This window comes from Rhinolophus sinicus, linkage group LG06 (genome assembly GCF_036562045.2).
Source record: "Rhinolophus sinicus isolate RSC01 linkage group LG06, ASM3656204v1, whole genome shotgun sequence".
NCBI classification, from domain to species: Eukaryota; Metazoa; Chordata; class Mammalia; order Chiroptera; family Rhinolophidae; genus Rhinolophus; species Rhinolophus sinicus.
The window spans coordinates 22,174,808-22,184,411 of NC_133756.1; the positions used below are offsets into that span (position 1 = coordinate 22,174,808).

Genomic DNA, 9,604 nt, shown 5'->3' on the forward strand with positions numbered 1-9,604 from the left:
GACTTTTCCCAGGAAACCCATGCAGGCCCTGCTGTGGACCCAGCTATTCTGCTCTGCCTAGCCCACTGTGGGCCAAAGGGAATTAAGACATGGATCCCAGTTGTTACTGTAACAACTCCATGCAATCAGGGAGAAGCCCCCCTGTTCTCCTCAACATTGGCAGTGGCTTCAGGCTTTGCCCTGGGAGTGCAAGGCCAGGATCGAGAAGACTCTTAAAGCAGCCACTTAAAGCAGCTCTTGACATTCCTGACAGTGGCCTGACCTGCTGCTGGATTTGGCACTCTTAAATAGCTGTACATGGGGCCTGAGCCAGCCAGCGGCACATGATAGGGTGGCAAGGCAGGGTGAGTCACCCACAGAAGTGCCCTGTGCTGGAAGTCAAGAGACCTCGGTTCTAGTTTTGCTTTATTTGTTGTATTGTGTGTGTGCATGTGTGTGTCTTATTTTCAGCACTCTAAACCCAGCACCTTTGTCTACCTCTTGTGCATCCAGTGGTGTCTATTCTGTGCCAGGACCTGTGCAGATTATCAGAAACAACAACGAATCGGCCACTGCTGCTGCCCTTGAGGGGTTCATATGGAGGGCAAGGTAGGCACACAAAAGGACAGTTAGCCCAATGGCAGCCTTTCGTGCAGCTTGAGGGAGGAGTAAGTGATGTCTGAGTTGAATCATCAAAGATGAGTCAAAGTTTTCATCTGCGACAAGGTCAGAAGACATGTTCAGAAACAGTGAGAGAGAGCCCAGCACAGCCCAGGAACTGAACATTGCAGGAGGTTTAGTTGCTGACTTTCAGTTGCTGACCTTTCACAGGACAGATCCAGCCTTTCCCCGTGGTATCTATCCCCAGCTGTCAAATCCAATTTTTCTCTGAACACTTTCTGTGCTGGGCCTTCTGGGAGGTTACAAGGAAGAATCCAATATGGTCCTTGACTTTAGGCTGCTCAGGGTCTGACAGTAGAAGATGATCTGTAAATTCTAAAAACTCAAGTGGTCGTCAATGGCTGAAGGCAGTGGTTCTCAAACTTCAGGCTGCATCAGAATTAGCTGGAGAGCTTGGTAAAACACAGATTGCTGGGCCCGCCTCTCTCCCCCTTCCCAGTGTCTGATTCAGTAGGTCTGGAGTAAGTCCCCAGAATTTGCATTTCTAACTAGTTCCAGGTGATGCTAATGCTGCTGGGCTGGGACCACCCTTTGAGCCAGCCTGACCAGGAAGAACAAAGAGGACTCAGAGCTGGAGAGGTTAGGAGACCTCACACTGAGTAGGGCCCTGAAGACCTGGTACAGTTTCCCCAGCAGGAACCTGTGTGGATGGGGTGGGAATGGATGGAAAATAGACTGTGTGTGCTGCCTTTGCTGACCTATGCATCTCAGGCCCATAAAGCTCCTTTCCAACCCCCAGGTTCAGCTTCTCTCGTTTGAATTCAATCAATCCTCAGAGCTGGCTCTCACTGGGCTTGGCTTTTCTGAGTCTTGGGTTGAAAACAAACTGCCTAACCTGTGCAGCAGAGCCCCCTCCCCCAGGGCAGCTGAGGAGGAGGAAGGAAGCTGGGTGGGCTGACGCACAGACAGAAATAGTCTGAGCTCAGCGCTGCTCCCAAGCACACATCGACCAGCAATTATTTCTTGTAAATTGCTTTCCCCCGTTATGTTCAGAACATGTATGTGTGCCTGCCTGTGAACAAACACTTAGAGGGCACTGGGTGGAGGTGGCTAGCTGGGGAGTCTGAATCTTCATCAAGAATTAGGGACCTGTTTAATCTTAAAACTTGGAAATATTAGAACCTTCCACTCGCCTTTATAGCACTCCTGTCAGGTGGTTTTCCAGCCTCTCCTCAAACATTCACATTTATTTGTTCTTTCAACATTGATTGACAATGATTCTCTGCCAGGATGTGGGCTAAAAGAAGTCCCAGGATCTGTCCTCAAGTAGCTCATGGCTATGGCGTCTACAGGAGATCCCTAAACCAGCCAAGGGCTTGGGGAAGACTTCTTGGAGGAAGTGATGCTTGAATTAAGTCTTGAAAGACCCACTGACAAGCGAAAGAGGGTTGCGGTACAAGATGAGGAACAGCATTCAAGGCAAAGGAAACAGCATACACAAACACCCAGAGCTAAGAGAGCACATAATGATTTCAAGAACAATAAGCAGTTCAGTTTGGTGGCTTGGTGAACACTGTAGCCAAAGTGGGGAATAGTGAGAGATGAAGCTGGCAGAAAATGTGGGCCAAGTCCTGAAGCCTTTGCAGTATTAAGGAGCTTGGGCTTTATTTTATGGGTAAGGAGAAGCGATGGGAAAGGGTTTTAAGCATGGAAAGCAACTCAATACCTTACCTGATAGCTTGCTCTCATGTTCTTCACGACACTGAAGTGAAATTTGCCACCCAGAAGCTCTGCTTTATTGGGCCTATTGAACACCTGCCCCTTTGCTTCCCGAAACCTCAGAAGTCTGAAGGACAGTGATGGCTCATGTGCTCACAAGAAATCAAGCCCTGGATATATCTCCTCTTGTCAGGAGGAGGAGGTCATTCCACTACCATTAGTGACACGGCTGTTCCTAGCCTATACCCCGTTAGCTCAAGGGACAGAGCATGGAGCAACTGAGGCCCAGGCCACAGGTTAGAGCACAGGAGAGTGATGGGACTTGCTATGTCCCAGAGACCTGGGAGGCTGTGTGGAGCACTCATCCACAAGGGCATGAATGGCTCCTTGCATGTCTCTATACCTCACAGGATCAAGGCCACCCAGAGTGGGCGGTCCATTCAGGGAGTGTTGACTAAGGACATACTGTGACAAGCACTTTAGGATAGAAGATGCAGCCCTACCCTTAGGGACTTACTCACCAGGGATGAAGAGTAGGTTTGATTCAGGAAACCCCATGAGAGCAGCTCAAAAGCAAATGCCAAGCTGTAGGACAAAGGCCATTAGAGTTAGCAGAGATTCTAAAACAGGAGAAAAGAAATAGTCTGAAAGCCTTTGTGGAGGAAGTGGGGGTTGAATTCAGTATTTGATGGACCATGGCAATACTTGAAGGGTCTCAAAGAGGTAGAGGGAAATGTTCTATAATGTCAACTTTCTGTTTTAAAGAGATTTCCACTTGGTCTTTGTACAAGTAAACCATTCAAAACCCCCTCTCCAGCCATAGTCATTCAACATATACCTAATATCATTTGCATGCCAGGCCTCGCCTTGAGCTCTACAAAGAAATGAATCAGTCATACATCCTGCCCTTGGGGAGCTCTCAGGCTATTGGGGGAAGACTGATAGTGTGGGGTTACAACTACAATGGGGCTGAGATTTCTTCATTCATCAGTTCAAAGATAGGTTATACTAACCTCATACATGGTGTTACATTGGTTCAATGTAACTTTGCCACCCCTTTCATCAAGCAGTGGAATGTATTTTCCCATCTTTTGTTTCTGTGCTGACTTTGTGACTTGCTTTGACAAATAGCAAGTGGCAGAAGTAGCACTGTGCTACTTTTAAGTCTAGGCCTCAAAAGACCTTGCAGCATCCCTCTCTCACCCTCTTGGAATGCAGTGTCACTATGTAAGGAAGCCTAAACTGGCCTGCTGGAAAATGAGACCATTTAGAACACACATGAGCTCTCCACCGAGGATGGAATCTCTGGATTCTGGTAGGGTTTGGCCAACTGGAGTTCCAGCAGAGTATACATTCCCCTCGTTTCCTCCCTGAAGTTACATCATGGGCTGGCTGCATCTCTCGACCAAGGTACATAGCTCCTGTCAGTCTGCCCTTACCACAAGCTCTCTTTGTCTCCAGATTCTAGTAATTGCTCTCCTTCCCTACTCCTTTAGACCTCAGGGTAGTAACTAGTGCCCTAACATTACTCACTGGAGTATTGCCTTATCACTAGTCCCTGTTTTAAATAAGCCCTTTACCAAACTCCTCCCAAATTACTCACATTACCTGGAGACTGGGGATGGGGAGAAACCATGCTTGGCTGGGAAGCCCTGGGACATGCACGTAGTGTATTTTGTAAGGCAGGTCAAGGCACTGGAGTCCTCTCCTTCCTGCCCTTCTCTGAGTTATCAGAGTACCTGGCTGGCACACAGTAGGTGCTCTTTAAACCTTGGGCAACAAAAGAATGAAGGCGTACATTTGCATAAATATTCATTCCATAAACACCAATGTCCACTCTGTGCCTCCCTATTTGCTGGGGTGGGGACCCAGAGACAATGAGACAATGCCCATGTTTCACAGAACACAGGATCCTCATTTTAGTATTCACATCTCGGGTGAGTTTGCTGATAGTTTTATCGAACACTGTCAGAGCTGGAAGGGCCCTCAGAGACTCATTCCTTTCAACCGTCTCATTATACAAACGAGGAAACCAAGCTTCAGAGAAACAACATTCTGGTACAGAGAAGAGCACTGACTAGAAGGCAGCAGGGCTGGGTTCAAACGACCTCCCTGCCAGGGACTTGCGGGCCACTGTGGTCCTCTCTCCGGGCCTTGTTGTCCCTGTCTGTAACACCAGGCCAGAGTCACGGCGCCATCAGGCACAAAGGGCTGTTCCTAGCGCCGCGCTCTATCTCCGAGGACGCTTTTCTCCAAGAAGGAGAGAGCTTTCTTTGTGAAACCTTCGTTTTCAAACCCTCCAGCTCCGGGTTCCCAAACCCCGCCTCCTCCCCTGGCCGCTGTGCGTTACCATGGAGATCGCAAGCCCCTCTCAGCTCCCTGCTGTTCGGCACCCCTCCCCCTTCACCATCTCTCTTAGCCGTGTCTCCCCCAGGGCTGATAAACTCCCGAATTTCCCTTGGACAGGATTATTATCCCCCGTTGAAATCGGGGGAAACTGAGACCTAGAAAAGGGCAGGGATTTGCCCCAGGCTACCCGCAGCCTGTCACTGGCAGAATCCTAACAGATTTCTTCCGCTTGGCTTGGTGCACCTGGCCTTCACCACAACCACTCCTCTGTGACGTTAAGCGCTCCTAACCAGGGAGGCTTGTTTTTCCTTTGTTTTTTGTCTTTCCGCATTTTTTGGTAGTTTAACTTTTTATTATAAGAAAATCAGAACATGTTCTGACTAAACCTTGAGTGACTTGAGGTTCAGTCTTTACATTAGTGACTTCAAATCTATTTTTGGATACGTTGTTTAAGTCCTTTGTGAACTGAAAATAGTGCTGGATAAAACCTGATAAAAAGCTACCTCAGAATGCACCGGCTCTGATTATGCTGTTGCAACAAAGATAATCACGTGTTAGTGCATCACAATACGCCAAAATGCATTAGAAAAACAGTACACGACCATGCAGAATTTACACAACAAACATGAGAGTTTGGACACATTATACCAAGTAGTTAAAAGTGTTTCTATAACTCTAGAAGTCAAGGATATCAAAACCCTGGCATATGGAAAATAGAATTTATCCTGCAAAGCTGGGTTCCAGTCTCAACCAGTTCATTTTGATTGTCTGCACATTGCTTAACCTGAAAGCACTATATAATACCTACTCCCATGTGATGACTATACAGTCGTGAATGGTCTTTGGAAGTTGTGAGATGCCCGGAAGATGTGATTTATCATTATTAAATGAAGACTGGAGAAGGATTCCTAAATTTTGTCACAAGGGCCTCCAATGGTCAGTTGTTAGATTCTGAAATTTTCTGATTAACATATGTGATGCTAAAGGTCTATGATTCTAGAATCCTCAGTCTGAGTCTAACTCCAGAACCCTGTACGTCTGACATTTTCTCTGATTCCATGCGAATGTGAAGGCAAGGTCTGCAGGCCAGGGCAGCGTGGAGACCTAGGTCAGCAGGATGGGCTTAAGCCCCTGGGGAGGAGCAGCTGTCCCTGCTGTCCATGAGCTCACCAATGGAGCCATAGCTTCATTCCCATCAGACCTATCTTCAGCTCATCACCCTTCCTCCAACCAGCTTTCCTTGGGGCCTCATTGCCTGTATCATCCATATTCATCACACATTTTCTCCCATTAGGTCCAATTAAGCTGCTATGCCAACACTGTAGTAGTCAAAACCACCCTTGATTAGTAGGCTCAGCAGAGGTGGCCCCAGATTAGGATAACTCCACCTGTCCCTTCCTTACCCCCACCCTGTACCCCATTACCATCCCCCTATCCTCCCACACCCCAGATCAGCATAGTGGCTAGAGGAGCATTCCTTTCTGCAGGTCCTGGTACATGGTGTTCCCTCCCCGATGTCCTCACAGGCAGCTGCTGACTCACTCCAGATCGCTAATGCACCAGGTATCCATGTATCCAGATGGGGCTGCTTCACTAGCTGCAGCAGCATGTACACATGTGCGGACACCACCAGACCACCACCTGGGTTCCAGGCGACTGCTGTTTACAGAGTTACCCTGAGCTAGTGCCTTCCTCTCTGCCTAAAGAAAGTGTTCTGGCCCTGTGGGCCTCACTGGGTATTTTGAGGCTTTTGAACCAGTTGACTCAACAATAAATTGTTCGACAATGATTTGTTGTGATAGAAAGTGTGATTTCAATACAATGTACCACTAAGACGTTCATGGTCAGCCTCATACAAACACCACTGCCCGGCTGTGTGTCCTCAAGGAGGTCATTGTACTTCTCTGAACCTGTGTGTGTGTGTGTGTGTGTGTGTGTGTGTGTGTGTGTGTGTGTGTGTGTGTGTGTTGCTTTTTGAGGGCTTAGTATATGCTGGGCACTGTGTCTGGCATGTTGCATGGTTTACTCTGCACCAGTCAGGATTCTCAGGTGCAAACAATTAAGATCATGCCTGGCAAAACTAAGTCAAAGGGGCTTTATTGGAAGGCCGTTTGATGGCTCACTGAAATGACGGAGAGATTGGAGAGCCAGGAAGTGGCAGCTGGACACAGTTAAAGTCCTGCCACAAGAACTCTGTTTAGGACAGATTCCACCTCGGGCCACACAGCCATTTACTGCTCACCGTATACTATTGGGCTCTTGTCCCCACTGCATCCACCTGAAGTAATCTCTGACTGTCCTCACCCCTCTGCCTAACTCCCACCAGGCTCAAGGCCTAGGTGGGGCACCAACTCGGGCAAGCCCAGGCCCACAGAGGTCAGGGGAAGAGTTGCTGCCCTCTTCAGCTTCCACATAGCTTGGAATTCCTCCAGATAGGCAAAGTGTTTGGATACTGGGCAGTCTTCAGCAATCCTGAGTCAAGTAACATTCCATGTTACAGATGAAGAAACTGAGTCTCTAAAGGTTTATTTACAGGTCACCCAGCTAGTAGGTAGCTATACTAAGACCCATCTCACAGGAATGGAAGCAACAAATGGATGTAGGTAGTCAGGAAAGATTAATTCCCTTTCTCCCTCAGTAATAGCTTTTGCTGGGAATGTTTGCTCAGCCATGGGGAAGGCTTTCAAAGACTTTTGCACATTCCCTGTGACTCTGGAGCTGGCCCCTAACTTCCTGGCAACATCTACACTTTTAATTTACTCTGAGAGACTGACTGTTATGCCGCCAGATCATTACCACCATCACCACTGCCACCATAATCATATTGCTTTTAGCTCATTGGAGCATCATAAAATCCTGTGAGGTAAGTATTACTTCAATTTACCAAATGAGAACACTAGGGCTCAGAGAGGTTTAGTGACTGTCTCTAGCTCAGAAAGCAAGTAAGCCCAAATCCTGTCTAGATCTCCTGTCTCCAGAGTCACACGGCCTCTATTTTAAAGTAGCAGGCTGAAAACAGGACATCCAGGATTCCACCCAGACACAGAATGTCAAGGCAGAAAGAGGCCTTAGCAACCTTTGCACGCATTCTCCCTTTTCACTGATGGGAAAGCTGAGGCCTAGAGAGAGGACGTGTCCTGCCCATCCTCACACAGCGCCATCTGTGAAGCCTCTGTACAGGAGCCAGGGTTTGAATTCAATCCTCTTGCCACTCAGCTTAGTGAATATTCCTCACACCACTATGGAGCTCATTTTAAAGTTGATGTAACTGAGATGGACAGCAGGAGAGTACATGGCCCACCCAGCTGTTGGGATGAGGGCCAGGCTAAGGTGTGTGCCCACAAGAAAGGACATGGAAGCAGGATGGCTGGGAGATAGGAGGCTTTGCACCTCCAGATAATCCTGTTCTCTCATAATCAGGAAATGTCTCCAAACATTAAGAGCCAATTAATTATCTTCTCCTGGTTGGCACAGACTGCAACAATCTTAAATTTGTGGGTTATTGGCATAGCTGGGAGAGGAGTCTGAAGGCAATTAGACCTGAACAGATCAAACTTGTGCAGCCCAATGAATGGGGCCATTTTCGATACCTGAACACTGGGGAATTTCCATGTGCCTTGGCCCTTGAGGCAGCCTTTCCACCACACAGATATCGTCCCCTCCTCCACCTCCTTCAAGAATCAGCTCAGACAGCATTCCTCTAGTAACAGTTTTTTCATCCCCACACTGGGTGGGGACTTATTCTCGTCTCCCACAGCTACCCCAGGTCACAGCCCTGACCACACTGGGTTGTCATTGTCTATAGGCCTGTCTCCTGTGTTACAGACTGTTAATTCCGAGGTATGGACAGGTCTGTAACAGAAAGGCCACAGCAAATGTTAGTTCATCAAAAGAATCGACACGTATGGGCCAGCACGGTGCTCTTCCTCTCCCATCCGCCATCTGCAGTGGAATCGTCGCCAAGATGCAGATTTTCATGGAAACCCTTACTGGGAAGACCATCCCTCTTGAGGTTGAACCCTCAGATACAAGAGAAAATGTAAAAGCCAAGATCCAGGATAAGGAAGGAATTCCTCCTGATCAGCAAAGACTGACTTTGCTGGCAAGCAACTGGAAGATGGATGTACCTTGTCTGACTACAACATTTAAAAGGAGTCCACTCTTCATCTTGTGTTGACACTTCGTGGTGGTGCTAAAAAAGGGAAGAAGTCTTACACAATTCCCAAGAAGAATAGGCATAAGAGGAAGAAGGTTAAACTGGCTGTCCTGAAACACTACGTATAAGGTAAATGAGAATGGCAAAATCAGTCGCCTTCATTAAGAGTGCCCTTCAGATGAATGTGGTGCTGGAGTTTTTATGCTAGACACTTTGACAGACATTATTGTGGTAAATGTCTGACCTATTGCTTCAACAAACCAGAAGACAAGTAATTGTATATGGGTTAATAAAAGACATGACAAAAAAAAAAACAAAACACAAAAAGAAAGAATCGATAAAGAGGAAACAACATCCAAGAACCCAGTCCTCACCCCAACTCCTCCTCCGTCTATTCCCACTCTAAACCCCAGGCTGAAGGATAGCAGTCTCTATCCTATCCCAACTCCTGGATTTGACCTTTGGATCAGGTTCTTCTGATAATGAAGTTTCAACTCGCCCTTAACTTTGAACTGGCTTCCCCTGCTCCTGACCAACTCCAAGAATCCTGAGTTGCCTTCAACCTAATGGCTCCAGAAACTAAACTCTAGCAAGCACCCCATCTGCAGGCAGCCCTCTGGCCAGTAGTTTAGCCAGGGTACCCTAGAGTAGCCACAAGGTTGGCATGCCCTCTGGGCATGACCTGAGGCAGGTACCAAGGACATTGGAATTGGACATGGTGTCCTAAGTCTGCAAGGGTTTTGAGACCGATCTCAAAGGAGAGTGGCCATAGTCAAAAAG

At 47.7% G+C, this 9,604-nt stretch overlaps 1 pseudogene; it reads left to right on the forward strand.

The window, feature by feature from the left end:
- The first annotated feature begins 8,632 nt into the window (after positions 1 to 8,632).
- On the forward strand, positions 8,633 to 9,099 carry LOC109453278 (ubiquitin-ribosomal protein eS31 fusion protein; annotated as a pseudogene).
- Positions 9,100 to 9,604: the final 505 nt, after the last annotated feature.